Consider the following 25133-nt stretch of genomic DNA (forward strand, 5'->3'; position numbering starts at 1 on the left):
GCATTTTTAGCTTGTGGACCCTATAGAGGTCACAATTTTTATCTGATTTTGTTGAAATTTGGAATGTTAGTTAAAACCCAAAGATCTTGGTTCCTTTCAATATTCGCGCATATCGGACCGTAACTTCCTGAATTATGGCCCCTGATTGTACGAAATGAAATGAAATGGGGTTTAACGTCCTACTGTTCTGCTCCTATATACTGGGCTAATGAAGACGGGCATACGCCATACAGTGTGCTATGAGGGATATTTTGCCCGGGCAGCGGCACTATCGCCTACTCTTATATTGAATTCCAATTGCCAGGGGATCTTTTACGTGCATTCCAATATATACACGGGACCTCTGATTGTACGAAAAATCCTGTTTTTAGCTTGTGGTTCCTCTAGAGGTCACAATTATTATCTGATTTACAAAAACGTTCAAATATATCACTGTTACACCATAATGTTGGTTGAGTTCGAATATTGTGGAAATCAGACGAAAACTGCCAGACAAAATGGCCGCCCCTCTATGCAAATAGTGTAAACATCTGCATACTTGCCAACTACTCCGGTTTTACCGTAACAAGTACGGTTTCCATCAACTTATTCGGGTTACGGCTGCATTGATAAAAAATACGTTTTTTTATTAAAAATATTCCAAAAATTAGAATTTGTTAAAAAGTTTTATTCACAAAATTGCGAAAGAGCTGTACCGTAATTCAAAACAAAGACATCAAAACAAAGACAATCGGCACGGCTTTATTGTAACTTCCTGTCGAGCCATTCCTTATGCTACTGTATGCGTGAGGCTATTTATAGCTCTGCTGCCAAGTGAACGATCATGGAATCAGCCGGAGAAAAATCGCAAACGAGTGTAAAACCGAAAAGAAAATTGCAGTTATTCCGTGAGGAATATTCCAAAGCCTACCCAGGAGTAATTATCCGTTCAAGAAAGGGTGAAAATTACGCGAACTGCACGTTATGTTGACAAGATTTTTCAATTGGACACAGAGGAATTAGCGATGTTAAAGACCACATGGGAACGAAAAAAACAAGGCAGTAGTTTATTATTATTTCTATCCTGGACAAAACAAAGTAAATAACCACACCAATGTTATCTATTGGAAGTGTTTAAAACTGTTATTTTTAAATCTAAATAGTTGAATTCTTGTGAAAGGTTGACAGCATAACTGCCAATATAATGGTATAATTTCATACTATTTATCAACATGACTGTTCATTAAATTTAAGGTAGCTAATAGAATAAATATGTCTATCAACCTTTATGACTTTTCCAGTATTATTTTTGGTGGAAAGTCTCTATGATTGTGGTAGGAATGTGATGATTTTGGCCACATTTTAACCTATCTGAATGCCAATATTCATTTTGCGTCAAGGGGGGCTTTGCCCCCCTGAACCCCCCACCAGGACTATGTCCTGGACCAACCCTGGCTGCTATGCTTTTTGGGTTTCAAACGTTGGTAGGTATGCATCTGGTATATCAAGGTTTGGAACCCTCTTAGAGGTCACAATTTTGATCCGATTTTAATGAAACTTAAAATGCATGTTTATAACTCATAGATCTTGGTTCCTATTGATATTCGCACATATCTGATTATACCTTCCTGAATTATGGCACTTAATTTTTACAAAAAATCGCTTTTTGTTTAGCTTGTTCTCTATCCATCTCTTGAAAAATGTGGGCGTATCCTGCCTGGCAGCTGCTGGTTAAACCTTTTTATACGTTCATGTGGTTGTATATTGTCCTCACAGCAGTCGTTCAATATTTCTTGTGGAAGTCTGCAGGTCATCCAATCGTTTTAAATTTATATATATTGACAATTTTCTTTATTGATTTATTTTGCTTTTTATATACGCCCACATTGAAATGTGGTCGTATATTATCGTCGCTCCTGTCCGTCCAGTTATTATCCGATTGTCTTTAAATTTATACACAGTGTTGAGACGAAGAAGCCTATTGATTTTCAGCGATATCTGATAATTACTGCCAGCTCTAGAGGCTAAAGTCCGCCCCTCGTACGCAAATTGCGTAAATATATATGTTTGTGGACCCTCTAGAGGCCACAATTTTGATCCGATTTTGATGAAACTTGAAATACATATTTATAACACAAATAGTGTTAAAGTATGTAACATCAAGGTTGGTGGACCCTCTATAGGTCACAATTTGCTTCCGATTTTGATGAAACTTAAAATATATGTTTATATCCCAAAGATCTTGGTTCCTTTCGATACTCGTGCATATGGGATCGTAACTTCTTGGATTATCGCCTCTGATTGTACGAAATATCATGTAGACGTATATTGTCGTCTCCCCTGAACGTCCAGACATCCATCCATTTACAATTTGTTTGTGGACACTCTACAGTTCACAATTCTTATCCGATTTTGATGAATCTTGAAATATAGGTTTATCTCTAAAAGATCTTGGTTCCTTTCGATATTGGCATTTATCGGATACTCGTTCATATCGGACCATAACTTCATGGATTATTGCCCCTGATTGTACAAAAAATTTAGTGCTATATACCGTATTTTTCGGTGTATAAGGCGCATGCGTAGATAAGGCGCAGGGCGACTTTGGCAGAGGTGTTTCAGGAAAAAATAAAAATATGCGTGGTTTAGGCGCACCCTTTCCCAGCGCGTGTGAAACTCGTGCCATAGCATATGTGACTCAAATCCACCTGCGATCTCCAGTAACTAGGTCAAACTCTATTGTTTACAGTTATAATAATTACCGATATTTAGCCGTATCAAGCTTTATATAATTATATTTCTTTATGAAATAAATTGCTTTTGTTACATTTGTTTATATTAATTATAACACGCAATTGCATTATTGCATAACTTTCAGCTGTAATTCTGTTGCTCGTACGGTAGTGAAATTGTCATTCAAGTCCCGCCCACAACAAACATGGCCGTCTATTACATCGTGTTAAATTCGTGAGTAATTGTCTGTGATAAATGAATCGGTTTTGATGATAAACAAATTAAATAATACCTGTAGAAATAATATATCATGATCAGTTACTCACAACTTAAATCCTGACTACCGGTAAAAGAGAAACAACAATTCCAGTTTACTCCAAGTTATGCAAACAACTGACAATCAAACGATAGCGTCTGTTGCCCCGCCCACTCCACGCGTCATGACAATACCCAGATTGTAGCCATTTAGATCTATCAGTAAAATAATACAATAGCATTTTTAATACCAATCAAAAAAACAATGATTTTGTCAACTACAAACAACTTCATAAAGAAAACGGTAACAACTCACTGGTAGATAATTAACTATACCGGTAAAATAATACAATAGCATTTTTAATACCAATCAAAGAAACAATGATTTTGTCAACTACAAACGACTTCATAAAGAAAACGATAACAACTCACTGGTAGATAATTAACTATACCGGTAAATTATAACAATGGGCCAATCACTGAATCCATGTTGAATGAAAACCGTCGGTAACTTAAAACGGTTACTAAAAGACAGTCTTGCTCAAAGAAAACACCCCGATGTATATAAAACACCAGTGAACATTCCATCATTCTTAAAAATTATTTATTCAGAATGGCTACGAGACGAACCGCTTATACCGCTAAGGAGAAGTTGAGGGTAATTAGTTACGCTGAAGCACACGGTAATAGGGCCGCGGGTCGTGAATTTAGTTAGGGGGAGTCAAACGTGAGACGTTTTGTTTTTCTTATATCCATATTTTATTATATCTATACTGTGCCTATAACTATGCTGTGCTATACTGGTGAACCTGTTTGTTTTTATTATATGTTTTTATTATACTTGTGTTAATTTTTTATGTCCTTAAAATATATTTTAGTCGATGGCTTAAATTTGTTCTGTTCTTCGATATATTCTGCCAGTTTAACTGTAATCCCGCCCATTAACGCTGTCATTGTAACAGACAATACCCATAGCCTATGGTATAATGAGCGTGTGCTCAATGGAAATTACCCTTCTAATAGCCAATGAAAACTCTTTGTCTGTCGAAAGCCCCGCCTTTTCGTCAACTTGACTGATATCACCGTTGACGACACACTGTTTGGATTGCCGACAGTGGCTAACTGTACCGGTAAACGGATTAGCAGAAATATATGTCATCAAATACGCAGGAATAATAGAAATATTAACGAGAATTTTGCAGATATTGTTAGCACTGTCGTTTATGACTAACGGTATACGGAAAAGCCGGAATAATAGAAATATGACTAACGGTATACGGAAAAGCCGATACCGTATCTTAAATGGCCGCCATATTTATTGCACGAGAAAAGACGACATCGGAATGTCGGAATAGCAGAAAAAATATGTCATCTAATTATTTACGATATCTTTGCAGATATTTTAATAACACTAAACCGCTATTGACCCATATTGTTGCCACTGTCGTCTATGACTAACGGTATACGGGATATCGGTATGGGAAATGGCCGCCATCTTTATTGCTGTTGTCGATATGATCAACTTCAGACCTCGATGTTGACACACAGAAAAGCCAAGATTTGCTTAATACTATGTATAAGGCGCACCCCCTCTAGAAAATAAAATACCTGGTAAAAAAAGTGCGCCTTATACATCGAAAAATACGGTACACCAGATTAATTGATACTTGGATTACAGTGTATATGGTATATCGAGTTTGTGGACCCTCTTGAGGCCACAATTTTGAATAGATTTTGATGAAACTTGAAATACATCTTTATAACCAAAAGATCTTGTTTCCTTTCAATATTTGCGCATATCGGAACTTAACTTCCTGAATTATGGCCCTTGATTGTACGCAAAATCACGTTTTTAGCTTTTCGTGGCTCTATAGGTTACAATTTTTATCCGATTTAAAAAAGTGTTTGACTATATCACCATTACACCCTTATGATGGTTGAGTATGATGGCCGCCCCTGGTACGCAAATATTGTAAATATATGGTATATCAAGGTTGTAGACCCTCTAGAGGACACAATTTTGATTCAGTTTTGATCAAATTTGAAATACATATTTATAACGGAAAGATCTTGCTTCCTTTCGATATTAACGAATATCGGATCATAACTTCCTGAATTATGGCCCTTGATTGTACGAAACATCACGTTGTTAGCTTGTGCTCTGTCTAGAGGTTACAATTTTTATCGAATTTAGAAAAAAACAATTGTGTGTGAGTTAGTTTTATTTAACGTCCGCTTCCACCGAGGTGATATCGCAGACAATTGAATACATCACCTTTATGCCTTTCTGATTGTTGAGTTTTTATTTCGTGAAAATGGGACCCAAACTGCCAGACAAAGTGGCCGCCCCCTGTAGGCAAATATTGTAAATATTTATATGGTACATGTATATCAAGTAGTGATGGTCCAATATGGCATCTATCGGTTTAATCGATATAAGATGTTGACAGCGAGACACTACAAATATGGTATCGTTTAATATGGGTTTTTTAGTATTTAATTTCAAAACCCCGTTCGATAATTGATAAAAATCGTTGAAGAATAACAAAAATGGTTTAATTAGTACTATGGTTTAGATTAATGTCAACGGCTTTAGTTTCTCCGAGATGAGTTTAAAAATGGACTACCCGGGCACTTTTCTATGGCGTTCATTTATTGGACGAGCCGTTGAATTTCCCGAGATGCGTTTAAAAATGGACTTCCCGTTCAATTATCTAGAGCGTTCATTTATAAGACGAGCCATTGAATTTCCCGAGATACGTTACATTGTGTTTTGCCATGCTTACGGCAAGGAATTCGCGAGAAGCTAGGGTCGAAATAATATGGTCTTTTATTAATTGAAGGAGTTGTAATACAGTAATGCTACCGCGAAAACGTGTACATGTATAATGTACAGGCCGGTTTGAATAACAACGAAATGAGTTAGTTTATCTCGGGAAAACATTTACCGGCATTCTGTATCGGTTAGGATTTTTCTAACGCACTGTACATTCATATATCAACGTTACAATTTTTATCGAATTTAGAAAAAAACAATTGAATACATCACCTTTATGCCTTTCTGATTGTTGAGTTTTAATTTCGTGAAAATGGGACCCAAACTGCCAGACAAAGTGGCCACCCCCTGTAGGCAAATATTGTAAATAATTATATGGTACATGTATATCAAGTAGTGATGGTCCAATGTGGCATCTATCGGTTTAACCGATATAAGATGTTGACAGCGAGACACTACAAATATGGTATCGTTTAATATGGGTTTTTTAGCGTTGGTTACTATTCATACCGTTTAATTTCAAAACCCGGTTCGATAATTGATAAAAATCGTTGAAGAATAACAAAAATGGTTTAATTGGTACTATGGGTTAGATTAATGTCAACGGCTTTAGTTTCTCCGAGATGAGTTTAAAAATGGACTACCCGTGCACTTATGTATGGCGTTCATTTATTGGACGAGCCGTTGAATTTCCCGAGTTGCGTTTAAAAATGGACTTCCCGTTCAATTATCTAGGGCGTTCATTTATTAGACGAGCCGTTGAATTTCCCGAGATACGTTACATCGTGTTTTGCCATGCTTCCCGCAAGGAATTCGCGAGAAGCTAGGGTCGAAATAATATTGTCTATAATTAATTGAAGGAGTTGTAATACAGTAATGCTGCCGCGAAAACGTGTACATGTATAAGGCTGACCTTAAAAATATCTTTGTTTCACCAAACCCGACCCACAATCGAGGAGAAGGGTCGGTAGGTCGGGTTTTTTTTCAGATTTTTTTTTTTAAGAGCTAATTTGACAGCTTGATAATTTTCCGGGTGCAAACATTCGTCTTCTTTTATTGGCAAACAAATCAATGACATCGGGATTTTTCTTGATGCACGACTCGCACACAAATTGCGACAAACTCACGTTTGAAACTCCCTCAACACGTTTTTAACGATCGTGCGGGTTGTGCCTTTATTTTTCTCGAAAACGGATATTGAAAATATCGTCGTCATGTTTAAAACGACGCCCCACAGACATAGAAGCGACACCTATGACGCTTTCGTCTTGATCAACCAGTTTCAATAATGAAACAAACCATAGCCATAGTAAAGGGAAATAACTCTCGTGATATATTTCAGGTTGACACACAAAATAAAATAAAAAGATCGCGGAAAAGTGCAATAAAATAATTTAAGTCGGGGGTGGTTTTAGTTAGTCGGTCGCGTTAGGCGAAACAAAGATATTTTTAAGGTCAGCCTAATGTACATGCCGGTTTGAATAACAACAAAATGAGTTAGTTTATCTCGGGAAAACATTTACCAGCATTCTGTATCGGTTAGGATTTTTTTCTAATGCACTGTACATTCATATAACGTCGGCCAAAATGTATGCAACAGTTGGTCCGAGTGGTCATGCAATCGTACAAAAGAATGGAATCATTCAGAAAGTGTAGGCTACTCAAAATAAGAAAATTATAACGAAGTGAAGGCGAGAATTACATGTAACATACTCGTGGACATTGTATAAATATATGACATGCGCATGTAATGTAAACGTATGTGTGTGTGAAATGGCTTTATTCAATATCCGCTTCCACCGAAATGAATTGGGCGACATTTAAAGTAGATGTATATTGTCACAGCGGAGATTTGTCGCTGAGTAACACACAGTAAGAATATAGTTCCAATCTTTTGGCGTTTCAGAAAGTGTAGGCTACTCAAAATAAGAAAATTATAACGGAGTGAAGGCGAGAATTACATGTAACACACTCGTGGACATTGTATAAATATTTGACATGCGCATGTAATGTAAACATATGTGTGTGTGTGAAATGGCTTTATTCAATATCCGCTTCCACCAAAATGAATTGGGCGACATCTAAAGTAGATGTCAAAGCGGAGATTTATCGCCGAGTAACACAGAGTAAGAATATAGTTCCAATCTTTTGGCGCGTTTCTGACCACGTGACTTACCGTTAAGCGCCCCGTGGAGTAATTTACGGCACTGTGCTCTATGAATGATTGATTTAGATTAACTGAAGCTGCAAGTAATGTTTAAAAGCTCATCGTATGACATATATAATTTAAAATTTGAATTTTATAGCAGCCAATAATTGATGGATTACATCTAAGTTATAGACGAAGATGTAATGATACGTTTTAAAAAATTGTAAGTTGTTCATTGTTGCATACATTTTGGCCGACGTTATATGAATGTACAGTGCGTTAGAAAAAATTCCTAACCGATACAGAATGCCGGTAAATGTTTTCGTGAGATTACCTAACTCATTTTGTTTTTATACGCCCACATTGAAATGTGGTCGTATATTGTCGTCGGTCCGTCCGTCCGTCCGGCGTCCACAATTGTTTGTGGACGCTCTAGAGGCTAAAGTTAATATCCGATTGACTTTAATTTTATACAGTGTGTTTAAGGTCATGAGACGAAGAAGCCTATTGATTTTCAACGATTACTGATAATTACTGCCAGAGTTATGGCCCTTGATCACTTTGAAAAATCTTGTGGACGCTCTAGAGGCTAAAGTTAATATCCGATTGACTTTAATTTTATACACAATGTTTAAACTCATGTGACGAAGAAGCCTATTGATTTTCAACTATTACTGATAATTACTGCCAGAGTTATGGCCCTTGATCACTTTGAAAATCTTGTGGACATCCGATTGACTTTAATTTTATACACAGTGTTTAAGGTCATGAGACGAAGAAGCCTATTGATTTTCAGCGATTTTTGATAATTACTGCCAGAGTTATGGCCCTTGATCCCTTTGAAAAATCTTGTGGACGCTCTAGAGGCTAAAGTTAATATCCGATTGACTTTAAATTTATACACAGTGTTTAATGTCATGAGACGAAAAAGCCTATTGATTTTCGGCGATTTCTGATAAGTTCTGCCAGAGTTATGGCCCTTGATCACTTTGAAAAATCTTGTGGACGCTCTAGAGGCTAAAGTTAATATCCGATTGACTTTAAATTTATACACAGTGTTTAATGTCATGGGACGAAGAAGCCTATTGATTTTCGGCGATTTCTGATAAGTACTGCCAGAGTTATGGCCCTTGATCACTTTGAAAAATCTTCTCATGCTCTAGAGGCTAAAGTTATCATCCGATTGACTTCAGATTGATACACACAGTTTAAGGTCTTGAGACGAACAATTATATTGATTTTCAATGAATTTTTATGTCTTGAACAACTAAATCCATGATGTTAAAAGTTTTCTATACTAAACATTAGCATGGGGCAGAACTTTATAAAAACCAAACAAATTCTAATGGTTTTCTGATAATTACTTAATGAGTGTATTATAAATGTTTAATTTCCGAAAGAAGTAAAAATATGCGACAACTCTAGTTGACTCCCCGGACGATTTAGCTGCTGTGGGCCTATGTTTCGTTGCCTGGCAACCTATCTTTATTCAAACCGGCCTGTACATTATACATGTACACGTTTTCGCGGCAGTATTACTGTATTACAACTCCTTCAATTAATTATAGATAATATTATTTCGACCCTAGCTTCTCGCGAATTCCTTGCGGGAAGCGTATCTTGGGAAATTCAACGGATCGTCTAATAAATGAACGCCCTAGACAATTGAACCGGAAGTCCATTTTTAAACGCATCTCGGGGAAATTCAACGGCTCGTTCAATAAATGGACGCCATAGATAAGTGCACAGGTAGTCCATTTTTTAAACACATCTCGGAGAAACTAACGCCGTTGACATTAATCTAAACCATAGTACTAATTAAACCATTTTTATACGCCCACATTTTCATGTGGACGTATATTGTCGTCGCCCCTGTCCGTCCATCCGTCTACAATTGTTTGTGAACAGTCTACAGGTCACAATTTTTGTCCAATTTCAATGAAACTTGAAATATAGGTTTATCACCCTAAGATCTCGGTTCCTTTCGATCTTGGCATGTATCAGACTGTAACTTCATGGATTATGGCCCCTGATTGTACGAAAAATCACGTTTTTAGCTTGTGAACACTGTAGAGGTCACAATTTTTATCCGATTTGGTTTAAACTTGAAATATATGCTTAAAACCCATAGATCTCAGTTCCTTTCAATATTTGTGCATATCGGAACGTAACTTCCTGAATTATGGCCCCTGATTGTACGAAAAATTGCGTTTTTAGCTTCTGGACCCTATAGAGGTCATAATTTTTATCCGAATTAAAAAAACAAATTATTATTACACCGTTACACCCTAGGGAAAACTTAGTTCGAATGTCGTGAAAATCGGCCCAATACTGACAGACAAAATGGCCGCCCTTCTTTATCAAATAGCGTAAAAATATGGTATATCAAGGTTGTGGACCCTTTAGAGGTCACAATTTTTATCCGATTTTGTTGAAACTTGAAATGTAAGTTTATAACCCAAAGATCTCGGTTCCTTTCGATTTTCGCGTATGTCGGATCGTAACTTCATGAATTATGGCCTCTGATTGTAAGAAAAATCGCGTTTTTAGGTTGTGGACCCTATAGAGGTCATAATTTTTATCCGATTTTAAAAAAACGTATTATTATATCACCGTTAAACCCTAAGGACGGCCGAGTTTGAATTACGTGAAAATCAGCCCAAAACTGACAGACAAAATGGCCGCCGTTCTTTCTCAAATAGCATAAAAAATATGGTATATCAAGGTTGTAGACCCTATAGAGGTCACAATTTTTATTTGATTTTGTTGAAACTTGAAATATAAGTTTATAACCCAAAGATCTCGGTTCCTTTTGATATTCGCGCATATTGGACCGTAACTTCCTGAATTATGGCCCCTGATTGTACGAAAAATCACGTTTTTAGCTTGTGGACCCTATAGAGGTCATAATTTTTATCCGATTTAAAAAAACGTTTTAGTGTGTCACCGTTACACCCTAAGGACGGCTGATTTTGAATTCTGTGTAAATCGGCCCAAAACTAACAGGCAAAATAGCCGCCCCTTTTTCTCAAATAGCGTAAAAATATGGTATATCAAGGTTGTGGACCCTATAGAGGTCACAATTTTTATCTGATTTTGTTGAAACTTGAAATGTAAGTTTATAACCCAAAGATCTTGGTTCCTTTTGATATTTGCACATATCGAATTGTAATTTCCTGAAATATGGCCTTTGATTGTAGGAAAAATCACTTTCATTTTAGCTTGTTCTCTATTCATCTGTCGAAAATGTGGGTGTATCCTGCCTGGCAGATGCTGGTTGTTATTCTTCAACGATTTTTATCAATTATCGAACAGGGTTTTGAAATTAAACGGTATGAATAGTAACCAACGCTAAAAAACCCATAATTAACGATACCATATTTGTAGTGAAATATATCGGCTGATATACAATTACCAATAGTCATGGATATAAATCTATTACACATTAAAATATCGCGAATAGCATGACAATCTATGTAGATTTTTGTCATTGTTAGTTGGGAAACGCATGGTACTATTTTACTGCAGAATCAAACACGAACGCTGTGTTTTTGTAGTAATAATTGGGTCACGCTACCCTATGCAATCAAACATACACACCATCTATTATGCACTTATATATTTGCTGTATTATTATATAATAAAGTCAAGATTATCATATTTTAAGTGTTGATAACGATATAATTCCCTAAAGTGATTGGCACCTGTATGTATATAATTAAATCTACTGACAGTAATTAGGCAAGGTTTCTGCGCAGTAGACCCAAAAACAAGTGATTTTCTGTAAAATAGTTTCCAACAGAAACTAATATTCTCGGCTGTAAATGATTCGGTTGGCGACAAAGACTGTAACTTGTAACCGCAAACTTAATCCTTGTATAACCAAACTGATCCCATTAACCCTCAAAATGGCGATCCACAGATACGTAGTTTCAACAAACTTTAATGATGAAAACATAGTTGGTAGTCTGGTTCACACATGTAATACGTTAATAACCAATTTCAAAATACAACAGTAATAGTAGCATGCATGACAGGAGTTGCAGGCAGGTTTTACTTGTAAGTTCTACAGGTGCAGAGTATACCTTACAGGTGTAGACAGGGGTATAAGCGTACAGGTACAGCGGGGGTTTCAATCTGAAAGTGAATAGATGTACATCTAAATAAACAATTTAAACATTTATACACTATTGATATTTACGATAGTTCTTTGAAAATATATAAGAACGAAAATGAATGTTTTCTATTATTTGAGAAATTTGGACGTGACAAAAAAATATGAACAGCGTCTTTATCAACAAAAATCACATCAGTTTGTATTGGAAATCATTTCCCGATCAGCACATGTGAACCAGTACTTAGTACAATGTTTATTCTTTCTTTTCAGCTTACAATATGATGCCATACGAAATATTTATATAAGTTGAATTCACCGTGCAGTGAAAGTATAATGTTTGCCTTTAGAAAAACACTTAGAAAAAATGGCTTCCGTTGAAAATCAGCTGTTCATTTATTACACAATCACTTATTGTCTTACTGAAGCACTAAGCGCACTTATCGTTGGTTAATTATGATGACATAAGTTCACTGATCGTTGAACTGAGACGGCCTACGAACTGCACGGCCACTGCAGGTTCTGACTAGTGGGGGCGATCTTGATTCATAGCAATCATTGACCGGCACACGGTTACAATAATAGACGTCAGAATGATTCATGCGGTAATGAATGATACATCAATGCAATAGCTGCTTGACCTGTCTGTCAACAGTGGCAATCATGTGGCATTCTCCCACCATTTCTAGAACTATAGTTAGAAATAAAACATCTAATGGGAACTGATCTGTTGGTAATATTATTAATAAAGTAAGATTTATCTTATGAGTTATTATTAATACAAATTATGTAAAAAATTTAAAGTATCCTAGCATAACAATACAAATTACTAAATTGTTGTCCCCCGCCTTTCGAAGAAAGCAGGGGACTATTGAAATGGGTTCGTCGTCACATTTTTTGTGACACAATAACTCTCCTTCTAATTGAGATATAATGTTTGGTGTAGGTGTTTATTAAGTCAGTGCCTTGATGGAGTTCGAATATGAGCATTTTCTGCTTAGGCAATTTGATTGGTTGATGCTTTGGGACACAATAACTTTAGTATAGCTTTATTACATCAATACATTGACTAAGTTCGATAATGAACATTTTCTGCTGAGGGTAAGCTAGAATGTTCAAGCTTGATGTAGGTGTTTATTAGGTCATTGCCTTGATGGAGTTCGAAGATGAGCATTTTCTGCTTGGGGGTAATTTGATTGGTTGATGATTTGGGAGACAATAACTTTAGTTCTAATTAAGTGAGAGTGATGAAACTTGGTGTATAGTTTCATTACATCAATAACTTGACTAAGTTCGATAATGAGCATTTTCTGCTCAGGGAAAGCAGAGCGATAAGTAATTTGATTGGTCAAGACTTTGGAACACTATAACTCTCATTCTAATTGAGTTAGAATGTTCACACTATGCGTAGGTGTCTATTAGGTGAATGCCTTGATGGAGTTTGAAGATGAGAAATTTTTGCTTAGGGTAAGCAGAGGTAAGCAATTTGATTGGTTGATGCTTTGGGACACGATAACCTTACTTTTAATTAAGTAAGAGTGAGGACACTTGGTGTATAGCTTTATTACATAAATACATTGACTAAGTTCGATAATGAACATTTTCTCCTGAGGGTAAGCAGAGCGATAAGCAATTTGATTGGTTGAGACTTTGGAACACAATATCTCTCCTTTAATTGTGGTAGAATGTTCAAACTTGGTGTAGACGTTCATTAGGTGAATGCCTTGATGGAGTTCTATGATGACCATTGTCTGCTTACGGTAAGCAGAGATAAGCAATCTGATTGGTTGATGCTTTGGGGCACGATAACTTTGGTTATAATGAAGTGAGAGCGATGAAACTCCAAATGTAGATTCATTATATCATTACCTTGACTAAGTTCGATGGTGAGAATTTTCTGCTTAGGCTAAGGAGCGATAAGCAATTTGATTGGTCAAGACTTTGGAACATAACAACTCTTTTAATTGAGGTAAAATGTTTAAACTTAAAGGTCACCGGAAAAGGTTCATAATTTTTTTAAAAAATGCATGTAATTTATCAACATATCCTTTCCATAAGTATAACACGAACCCGAACGTCAATATTACCTGCAACGGGTAAATTTCAACATTAGTAATTTCCGCCATTCTCCGTGGGTAGTCGTGACCTTTAATGTAGATGTTGATTAGGTGAATGTCTTGACTGAGTTTAATGATTAACATTTCGAGCTAAACCATGTGATATTTTCACGCCTTTTCCAAAAGTTCCACTCACTATGATAGTGAGCAGACAATACCAGCAGTGAACTAGATGAAACAAAGATTTGGAACTATTTCACGATAAGCGACAGTGATCAAAGTAAGGCCAAATGTAAGACCAGCATGGTATGCAATGATGAGCCATTGTTGACACTTCATTAGTTTTATTATCGTGAATCGCGATAGACAAATAACTATTGTTTATTTGATAGTTAATAACCCCGCCAATTAGTAACCATGGAAACCGCACTGCGGTTTCGGAATAGTATAAATAAAAACGCCCGCCATGGGAGTCCAGTCAGCCTGAAGAGTTCATTACGACCGAAACTAGTCACTGACACTTGGGATAACCAGGTCTTCATAGCCACTCTTAAAGGAGCTAAATCGCTAATATTTTGGATCTAGAAATTGACACAAATGGGTCGCAACGTATATAATAGTGAAATGTGAATGTATATAAACTGATTTACATTCAATCGTTTCTGTTTTTACTGCAATTTCTAATCAGTTATGTTCGGCGAAATACACCAGAAGTTTCAATCCAATGGCAATCTCTAGCATCTGGTTATTCCACTCACCGTTTGACATGACTTGTGGAATATATCTAGCCTCTTTCTACAAGTCCCTTGTTAAAAATTGCGCTGAAATGCACCATGGTACATGATTCATGTACCAACGGTAAAATGTTTATTTTGTTTTAATTATTGGATATCAGAAGCCCATCTTTTCCCCGTAAAATCACAACATCAGTGTTGATTTAAATTGACAAATAATTCGTGTTTTCAATGTTGAAGATTTTTGATGATATTGAGTTAGAGACTTGGCTACTTTAACTCCTATAATAAATTTATTACTTACCAGAAACAATTTAAATAAAAAATTCAATAGCCTAATTAGGTATTGTATATCAGCACGCATTGGCCTCCATGACGTACTGACTTTGTCCTACAATTCTATGATTTTGATCATCATGCAATTGGTTTATTCCCTATTCAAATCAAAAGTTTTATCGGGTGGACTGTTGTACCTTAATGTCTGTCCTTTTTTCACATGCGCAGAAATGGTATTCTCAAAAATCGCTGAACTCTCAAACAGTGTGCGAATAAGGATTTAAAAAAATAACGGAGACCGGTAAGGATTTTGTACTGTTTATTCTTTCCTTTTTACGGACCCTATGAGAGTCTTGTATTACCGTTACATCTAAATAGTAACAAGCACGGCAACCGAAATAAGTCGCTGTGTGTGCGGCTATTTAGATGTACTCTGTGTCAAGAAAAATAATGATTTGTTCACAACTCGGATAATATTTTAAAGGTATTTACCGAGTTGCTTTGAACAGATATCGACAACTCCAGTATCGGCAAAGTGGCTGTGTATCGGTCGATACTGATTTCTCCCGATAGGCCACTTATTGGCCAATTACCGATTTTGAAACCAATCATGGGACCATCACTTATATCAAGTTTGTGGACCCTCTAAAGGACACAATTTTATCGGATTTTGATGAAACTTAAAACTATATCTTGCAAAATGTGGGCATATCTTGCATGGCAACCGATTGTTTAAGCTTAAAAACATCAAAGAGCTACTAAAACTTCTGATCAATGGTTATATTTTACAGAGAGTGAATATTCAAGAAGTTTATCTAAGTTAGTTCAGTCAACTCGTCAAAGTTTAACTGATGAGGTTTGTATGGTAAAAAAAGACTAAATCTCTTTTGTTTTAATATTAAAACATTAACGTGAGTGGTAATAACTGCATAAATAACTGACACACAATGACAGATGAGAAATATTGTCTTTACATCAGTTGACAATACATTTTGCACATAATTTTTCCTCTCGGCCAATCTGTAGAATGTACAGAAATGGATATATGACCTTTTCATCAATTCATTTTTATACGCCCACATTTACATATCCTGACGTCCGTGGACACTCTTCAGGTCACAATTCTTATCTGATTTTGATGAAACTTGAAATATAGGTTTATCTCATAGATCTCGGTTCATTTGGATATTGGCATGTATCGAATCAAAACTTCAAGGATCATTGCCCCGGATTGTACGAATAATCACATTTTTAGCTTGTGGACACTCCAAAGGTCACAATCTTTATATGATTTCGATGAAACTTGAAATGCATGTCTTTAACCCAAAGATCTTGGTCCCTTTTTATATTTGCGCCATCCTGAATTATGGCCCCTGATTGTACGAAAAATCATGTTTTTAGCTTGTGGTCACTCTGGAGGTCAAAATTATTATCCTATTTAAAAAAAACGTTTGAATATATCACCGTTACACTGTAATGTCAGTTGAGTTCGAATTTCGTGAAAATAGGACCAAAATTGCCAGACAAAATGACCGCCCCTCGTACGCAAATAGTATAAAAATATGGTATATCAAGGTTGTGGGCCCTCTAGAGTTCACAATTTTGATCCCGATGTTGATGAAAGTTGAAATACATGTTTATAACCCAAAGATCTTGGTTCGTAACTTCCTGAATTTTGACCCTTGATTGTACAAATAATCGCGTTTTTAACGTGCGGTCCCTCTAGAAGTCACAATTTAAAAAAAACGTTTGAATATATCACTGTTAAACCCTAATGATGGTTGAGGTCGAATTTTGTAAAAATTGGACCAAAACTGATGGAAAAGGCCGCCCCTCGTACGCAAAAAGTGTAAATATATGGTTTATCAAGGTTATGGACCCTCTAGAGGACACAATTTTGATCTAGTTTTGATGAAACTTGTGGTCCCTCTAGAGGTCATAATTTTTATCCGATTTAAAAGAAAAGTTTGAATATATCACCATTACTCCCTAATGATGGTTGAGGTCAAATTTTGTAAAAATTGACCCGTCAAAAAAATGCTGGACAAAATGGCCGCGCCTCGTACGCAAATATTGTAAATATATGGTTTATCAAGGTTATGGACCCTCTTAAATTTATGCTTACATCACAAAGATCTTAGTTCCTTTTGATAATTGTGCATATCCAAACGTTAATTCCTGGATTATGGTCCCTGATTGATTAAAAATTTTTTTAGCTCGAGGACCAGCTAGAAGTAAAAATTTGTATTTAATTTTTAAAAAACTTTAAATGTATCACCGTCACACATCAATGAAGGTTAAATTCAAATTTCATAAAGATCTGACCGAAACTGCCAGACAAAATGGCCACTCCTTGTACACAAATAGTGTAAAAGTATGTAATACCAATGTTGTGGACACTCTAGAAGTCACAATTTTTATATGTCCACATTTTCATGTGGACGTATTATGCCGTCGCCCCTGTTCATCCGTCCGTCCATCCACAATTTGTTTGTGGTCACTCTACAGGTCACAATTTTTATCCAATTTCAACGAAACTTAAAATATAGGTGTATCTCCCTAAGATCTCGGTTCCTTTCAATATTGGCATGTATCGGAGAGTAACTTCATGGATTATGACCCCTGATTGTATGAAAAATCGCATTTTTATACGCCCACATTTTCATGTGAATGTATTATGCCGTCGCCCCTGTCCATCCATCCGTCCGTCCGTCCACAATTGTTAGTGGACACTCTACAGGTCACAATTCTTATCCGATTTTGACGAAACTTGAAATATAGGTTTATCTCTAAAATATCTCGCTGCTTTCGATATTGGCATGTATCTGATCGAAACTTCATGGATTATGGCCCCTGTTTGTACGAAAAATCACGTTTTTAGCTTGTGGACACTATAGAGGTCACAATTTTTATCCGATTTTGTTGAAACTTGAAATGTAAGTTGATAACCCAAAGATCTCGGTTCCTTTCGATATTCTCGCATATCGGACCGTAACTTCCTGAATTATGGCCTCTGATTGTACAAAAAATCACGTTTTTAGCTTGTGTACCCTATAGAGGTCATAATTTTTTATCCGATTTAAAAAACCGTATTGGGGATCACGTGGCTAAGTGGGTAAGACGCTAGCTCGCTAGCCTGGAGGTCGGGTGTTCGATCCCTGCATTGGCCGAGAAAGTTCATCCAGATTTTCTGGCGTGGTTCTCCCTTGTCAGTGATGCAGGACGGAGGGGCTGACAAGGAAAGCTGTCTAGTCGTTCGGATGGGACGAAAAACCGAGGTCCCGTGTACACATTGGCGTGCACGTATAAGATCCCTTGGCAGTTGGAATTCGATATAAGAGTAGGCCGTAGTGCCGCTGTCCGGGCAAAATTTCCCTCATAGCACACTGTATGGGGTATGCCCGTCTTCATTAGCCCAGGTTAGGAGCAGAACAGTAGGACGTTAAACTCCATTTCATTTCATTTCAAAAACCGTATTATTATATCACCGTTACACCCTAAGGACGTCTCAGTTCGAATTTCGTGAAAATCGGCCCAAAATTGACAGACAAAATGGACGCCGTTCGTTCTCAAATAGCGAAAAAATATGGTATATCAAGGTTGTGGACCCTATAGAGGTCACAATTTTTATCCGATTTTGTTGAAACTTGAAATGTAAGTTTATAACCCAAAGATCTTGGTTCCTTTCGATATTCGTGTATATCAAATTGTAATTTCCTGAATTATATCCCTTGATTGTAGGAAAAATCACTTTCTTCTTAGCTTGTTCTCTATCCATCTCTCGAAAATGTGGGCGTATCCTGCCTAGCAGCCGCTGTTTTTTTCTGATTTTAAAAACCGTTTAAATATATCACCATTCCACCATAATGAAGGTTGAATTCGAATTTCGGGAAAATCGAAATGAAACTGCCTGACAAAATGGCCGCTCTTTGTACGCAAATTGTGTAAAAGTATACAATATGAAGTTTGTGGACCTTTTAGAGGTCACAATTTTTATCCGATTTCGATGAAACTTAAAGCATATATTTATATCCCAAAGATCTGTCCCTTTTGATATTTACCCTGATAGTACAAAAATAGCTTTTTCTCTATCCATCTCTTGCAAAATGTAGGCGTATCCTGCCTGGCAGCTGCTGGTTATCCAATTTTGGTGAAACTTGAAATGTATGATTATAATCCAAAGATCTGGGTTTCTTTCGATACCTGCACATATTGGACTTTAACTTCCTGGATTATGGCCCCTGATTGTAAAAAATCACATTGTCGCCAGCTATGGGTAGCTTTTCTTCATACATGTCGCTTCAGTTACTAACCTGCCACTGTTTATTAAAGATCAATCACATCACATATATCTATACATGTAGGTACACAAACACTCTTAAATTGTTTAAGTCTTTACATACACTGCTCCATGTAAATATAATATGAAACGTTTTTATTTCTTCAACATCAGAATGTCTAAAATGTCCATGAATCTGCTTTTGCTCAGCAACTTGAAGATTCGTATCATGGTACCAAACTTGCATACTAACTTGAATACTTCGCCGTTAAAGTGTAGAATTCAGATTCTAAAATATCAGTAATAAATTCAATATCAAAACACGAATTTCACCTGTGCATGACACTGTATTTACATGTACCGTGTGCGGAGGACAGGTAACGCCCCCTGGAATTCCTTTCTCACATATCCTGTCTATATTTACACTACAAATTATATTTATATATGAAATATTATTCCGACCTAATTATTTGATTTTGTCAAATTTTCTTTTAAATTATTCATAGGCTTTATGGAAATTGTTTTAAACTTTTTAAATGATTAAATACACCAGGCAACAAGCCGTGTGCATTTCCATTCCAGCCACCACTGTATTTATCGTAGTGTTGTTACTAGTGTTGAAATTACTATTCGGATATTCGTTAACGGATACAAAATAGCGGTTATCCGAATCATTTTACTATCCGTTTACTATTCGTTACAATATATTCTGACATTCCGTATGCTCTATATTTAGCCATTTTTACGTCTGATCACTTTGCGTATTATTTAGTGATAGTAACTAATAAAATTATTAATGCAGTGCAACGAAAACAGTAGTCTAAATAAAAAATATATTCATTCATTCCCTGCGCTAGTTTACGGCATACGAGTTTAGACCGTGTTTTGACTTCCCACAATGAAATTTATTCATAACGACCTAGGTCACGTATATTCCCACTCACTGATTGGTTAATTAGTAGTAGATTATCAGAATGAGGCAAACGACCTTGCCGGAATAAATGGCACATGGTTTTATTTTACTTTTTTCATTCGTGTTGATTGAGCAAAATGATAAGTGGGAGGGTGCGGATAACAGGAGTAGTTATACTATACAAATTCCTTCACCTCATTGATTTTTTGGGATGTCAGACCGATGTCATAGATAGTCTTAATAATTACGGCTAAAGGTAGGCACGTTTTTATACGCGCACATGGAAATGTGGTCGTATATTGCCATCGCCCCCGTCCGTCCGTCCTTCGTCCACGATTTCTTGTGAACACTCTACAGACTACATTTATCATCTGATTGTTTTGAAATTGATATATGTTGTTTGCATTAGTGAGATGAAGAAGCCTATTGAATTTCAATAACTTCCGTTAATATCTTCTGGAGTTATGGCCGGCCCTTGTTAGGCTTTCACCTTCGGTGAAAGACTATTGTTATTACTAAGATTAATATTATTATTATTATTATTTTTTTTTTATTGGGGGAAGCTAGATCTCAGCAACTATAAGTGATAGAGGTTTGAAATTTGATTTTTTGTTTAAAAGTGGTGTGCAGCTACTGCTTAAAGCTATTTCGAAATTTGTGCGCATAGCGGAAATGCGCCAAATCTTTAACGTGCACGAAAATTGAAAATCGGCCATTATTCTCTTAATTCTCAATGGATTCTTCAGATATTTACATTTTTGGATAGCTGGAGACATTTCTGAGCAGATAGCAGTTCAAAACTGTGGAAATTAGAAACTTTGTCGCTCTAATTTTTTTGGTGAAAAATGGAAAATTTTCAAAATTTTCAAAATTTTTTTATTTTTGGGAATTTTTAAATTTCAGTTATATTTTTGGATAGCTGACATCAATCCGATTCCAACAATATAAGTTTTTTTCTGAAATGTTGAGTTTGATTTTTCACTTTTTTTCGCATTTTGGTCAAATCGTAGAGTTCTTATTTTTTTAAAACGGCTCTAACGATTTTTCTGAAACTTCAGGAATATGAAGTCGAAGGACCAGACCAGTCCATGAACTATAAATGAAAATCCCCTAATCACCGGAAGTAGTCAAGAAAGGTATCCAAACTTTGACAAAATTGTGAAAAATGGGCGTCTGTGCGGAAAATGCGATGTATCAACAGTGTTCTTGTCGTTTAGTTAAAGTTTTATATCGTTTAATAGCCAATTGAATTGTCTATCAGATGGTACTTCAGTGACAAGTTTCTATCAAAAACTAAAAAAGTTATATGACCATGAAAAGTAAGGTATTTTGCGATTTCGAGCAAATTTAGACGCGTGTTTCTTGGAAACGTCCCCAAAGATTTTTTTAAAACTTTATCAATCGAGAGATAAATGGGTACTCAGTTTTGTGAAACCACTGTATCATTTTTTGAAATGTCAGGGGTGGCCGAAAAATGAGATTGAAAATCGAAAACGTCGTATTTTTACGATTTGGAGCATTTTTAGAGGTCTATTTCTCGAAAAGTCAACAGAGAGGCCTATCAGTAGTGTTATATATAAAACCATTGTACAACAGTTCGAAATTTCAGGAGTAGCGGAACAAAGGGATCGAAAATTGAACACGGCACCTTTCATTGTTAAGCGAAACATAAGTGGGGGATACAATCTGTACGTTTTGTCAACGTATAGAGCCAATTCAAGAGTGCTTTTATCAGTGATGATATTTGAACTAAAATTATTTCAACTATGAGTGTTTTCTTCTATCCAAAATATGGGTTTAGTGACCCTGTAACAGAAATAGTTGATAGCTGTGTGTAATAATTAGTCTTTGAATTAATATTGTTGCTTCTTTGTCAAAATTATCTTATACCGGTAATCATCTGGATAGAAATCGACGGCTCGCGCTGTTTATAAGAAAGTCCAATTTGTTAAGCGGTTGCAGTACTATCGTACAGTAGTATCGAATATTGCACCGGTGATAAAAGGCGTGACGCTGTTTGAGCATTGACTCTATCTGTAATTAATATTAAATTTTTATTAGTGACATCAAATCTTTAACGTACACGAAACCAGAAAATTGGCGATATTTCATTGAATATTCAATCAATTTTTGAACCAGTTACATTTGTGAGTAGCTGACATGAACGCGATTCCGAAGTCCCGTGTACACATTGGTGTGACCGTAAAAGATCCCTTGGCGGTTGGAATTCTATATAAAAGAAGACTAGCGCCGCTGTACGGGCATGTTTAGAGGTCTAATTGATATATATGTGTATGAAGAGGGGGGGGGGTAACGTCCACTCGACACAAACTAGGTCATTTCGGGACTAACATATGGTTTAATTTTATTTCAATAATTCCCTTGCGCGTAGGGATCTTTAGCAGTGGGAGGAAACCGGAGGACCCGGAGAAAACAACGATGTTGGACAGGCGACCCTACTCCTTGCCACGTACAACCGGGGATTCGAAACCACGCCAGTTGACTCAATGACAGACTTTATGAAACAGCGCGCGCACGCTAACCATTCAGCCATCCAACCCCCCAGAGAGAGAGATGGGGTTTAACGTCCACTCGACACATACTAGGTCATTTCGGGACTAACATATGGTTTATTTTTTTATTTCAATAATTCGCTTGCACGTAGGTGTCTTTAGTACTGGGAAGAAACCGGAGGACCCGGAGAAAACCCACGAGGTTGGACAGGCGACCCTACTCCTTGTCACGTACAACCGAGTAATCGAAAACCCTCCAGTTGACTCAATGACAGGCTGTATGATACAGTGCAGTCCCAAAGGCTAGCATACCGTGTGAATTCCAGCCAGCATAATGTATCTATATAAGAGATATTTATTCCTACTGGCGATTTACAAATATTACATGAAGAAATTCAAATCATAAGAACATAAACACGACTAATACACAGTATCATATTGATTATAAAAGTACAATGTATATATTGGTTATACTATATATGTCACAAAACAACAATCATTAGATAATAATAATTATTTACTAATTATATCAACCATTTAAGATGTAGGAGTTATCCATTGTTTAATTTAACAGTTATATAATTACCCTGGTTAGAAAAGTACGAACAATTAAGGTATTTAAAGAAAGAGAGAGAGAGAGTTTAACGTCCACTCGACACAAAGTAGGTCATTTCGGGACTAACACATGGTTCAATTTTATTTCAATAATTCACATGCGCGAAGGGGTCTTTAGCATTGGGGGGAAACCGGAGGAACCGGAGAAAACCCACGAGGTTGGACAGGCGACCCTACTCCTTGTCACGTACAAATGGGGATTCGAAACCACACCAGTAGACTCAATGACAGACTTTATGATACAGCACGCACGTGCTAACTATTCAGCCATCCAACCCCCCTAAACAAATGATTACGAAAGAACATAACGTTGTAGACTTCTATAATAAGACATATAATACATGTTTAATTTACATATAAATGACAATGTCCTACGCTAACAAATAATGAAATATGATAGTATCAGTAAATATAAAAAAAACCAAAGTAGTCGCGAACATCCTGGCTCTTGACTGCTTCGATTGTCTGTAATTAATAGTAAACTTTTACATGTTTAGTGACGTCAAATCTTTAACGTGCACGAAAGCAGAAAATTGGCGATATTTAATTTTTGAACCATTTACATATTTCAGTAGCTGACATGAACTCGATTCTGAAGTCCCGCATACACATTGGTGTGACTGTAAAAGATCCCTTGACAGTTGGAATTGTATATAAGAGTAGGCTAGCGCCGCTGTACGTTCGAAACATTCCTCATGGTCCATTCCGAGCAGAATGGTGTTAAACCCCATTTCATTTTACTTTGATGTTAATATCTATTGCGACATTGCTTTTCGTCCATTTCGCGTAACTGTTCTTTTTCCATTTCGCGTAGATCAACTTTATTTTTCCTTTCCCTTCTATCGTAATGCGCATGCAAAGAACATGTCAATATCTGAGTTATGCAAATGTGTGTTTTTATTTAGGGGGTGGTGGAGTGTGTGTTTGTTTAGGGGGTGAGAGGTGGGGATAGTATTTTGTCATGCATCTGGAGACCGTATGACACCTTGGGACGGTGAAAGCCTTCAGTCTTGCAAGCAAGTCTAGTTTCACTTTGTTGCACCTTGTGAATGCTCTAACGACAAAAGTTATCGACCGATCTGTATGAAATTTATATGCATCATTTAAATTAGTAAAACAGAGAAGCCTATTGAATTTCAGCAATTTCCTGTTAATTACATCTAGAGTTATGGCCCTTGTTTCACTTTGTTGAATCTTGTGAACGCTCTAATGACAAAAGTTATCAACCGATCTGTATGATATTGATATGCATCATTTAAATTAGTGAAATGAAGAATCCTATTGAATTTCAGCAATTTCCGTTAATTTCTTCTGGAGTTATGGCCCTTGTTTCACTTTGTTGTACCTTGTAAATGCTCTAACGACAAAATTTATCATCCGATCTGTATGAAATTTATATGCATTATTTGAATTAGTAAAACGAAAAAGCCTGTCGAATTTGAACAATTTCTGTAGATTACTTCCAGAGTTACGGCCCTTGTTTTAGTTTTTAGAACCTTGTGAACCCTCAAACGACAAAAATTATAATGTCATCTGTATGAAATTGTCTATTAAATTCCCCTAATTACCTACAAAAGAATAAATATGTGACAACCCTTGTCGACTACTCGGACGAGTTAGCTGCTGTGGGCGTGGGTTTAGTTGCCTGGCAACCTATCTTTTTCTTCGCGGCTCAAACAATTTGCAAATCGAAAGTACGATTTCATACTCGGCATACAGACACTCATAAACATTGAAACA

At 36.4% G+C, this 25133-nt stretch overlaps 1 protein-coding gene across 1 annotated transcript in view; it reads left to right on the forward strand.

Annotated features, from left to right (window-relative positions):
- Window positions 1-25133, forward strand: part of LOC130012428 (mucin-5AC-like) — a 539248-nt gene that overhangs the window by 93086 nt on the left and 421029 nt on the right. Inside the window, exon 8 of the mRNA XM_056100369.1 lies at window positions 15865-15929. The gene's annotated coding sequence lies outside the window, so the exon portion shown is untranslated. The remainder of the gene's footprint in view (window positions 1-15864; window positions 15930-25133) is intronic.

Source organism: Patella vulgata, chromosome 4 (assembly GCF_932274485.2).
Source record: "Patella vulgata chromosome 4, xgPatVulg1.2, whole genome shotgun sequence".
NCBI lineage: Eukaryota > Metazoa > Mollusca > Gastropoda > Patellidae > Patella > Patella vulgata.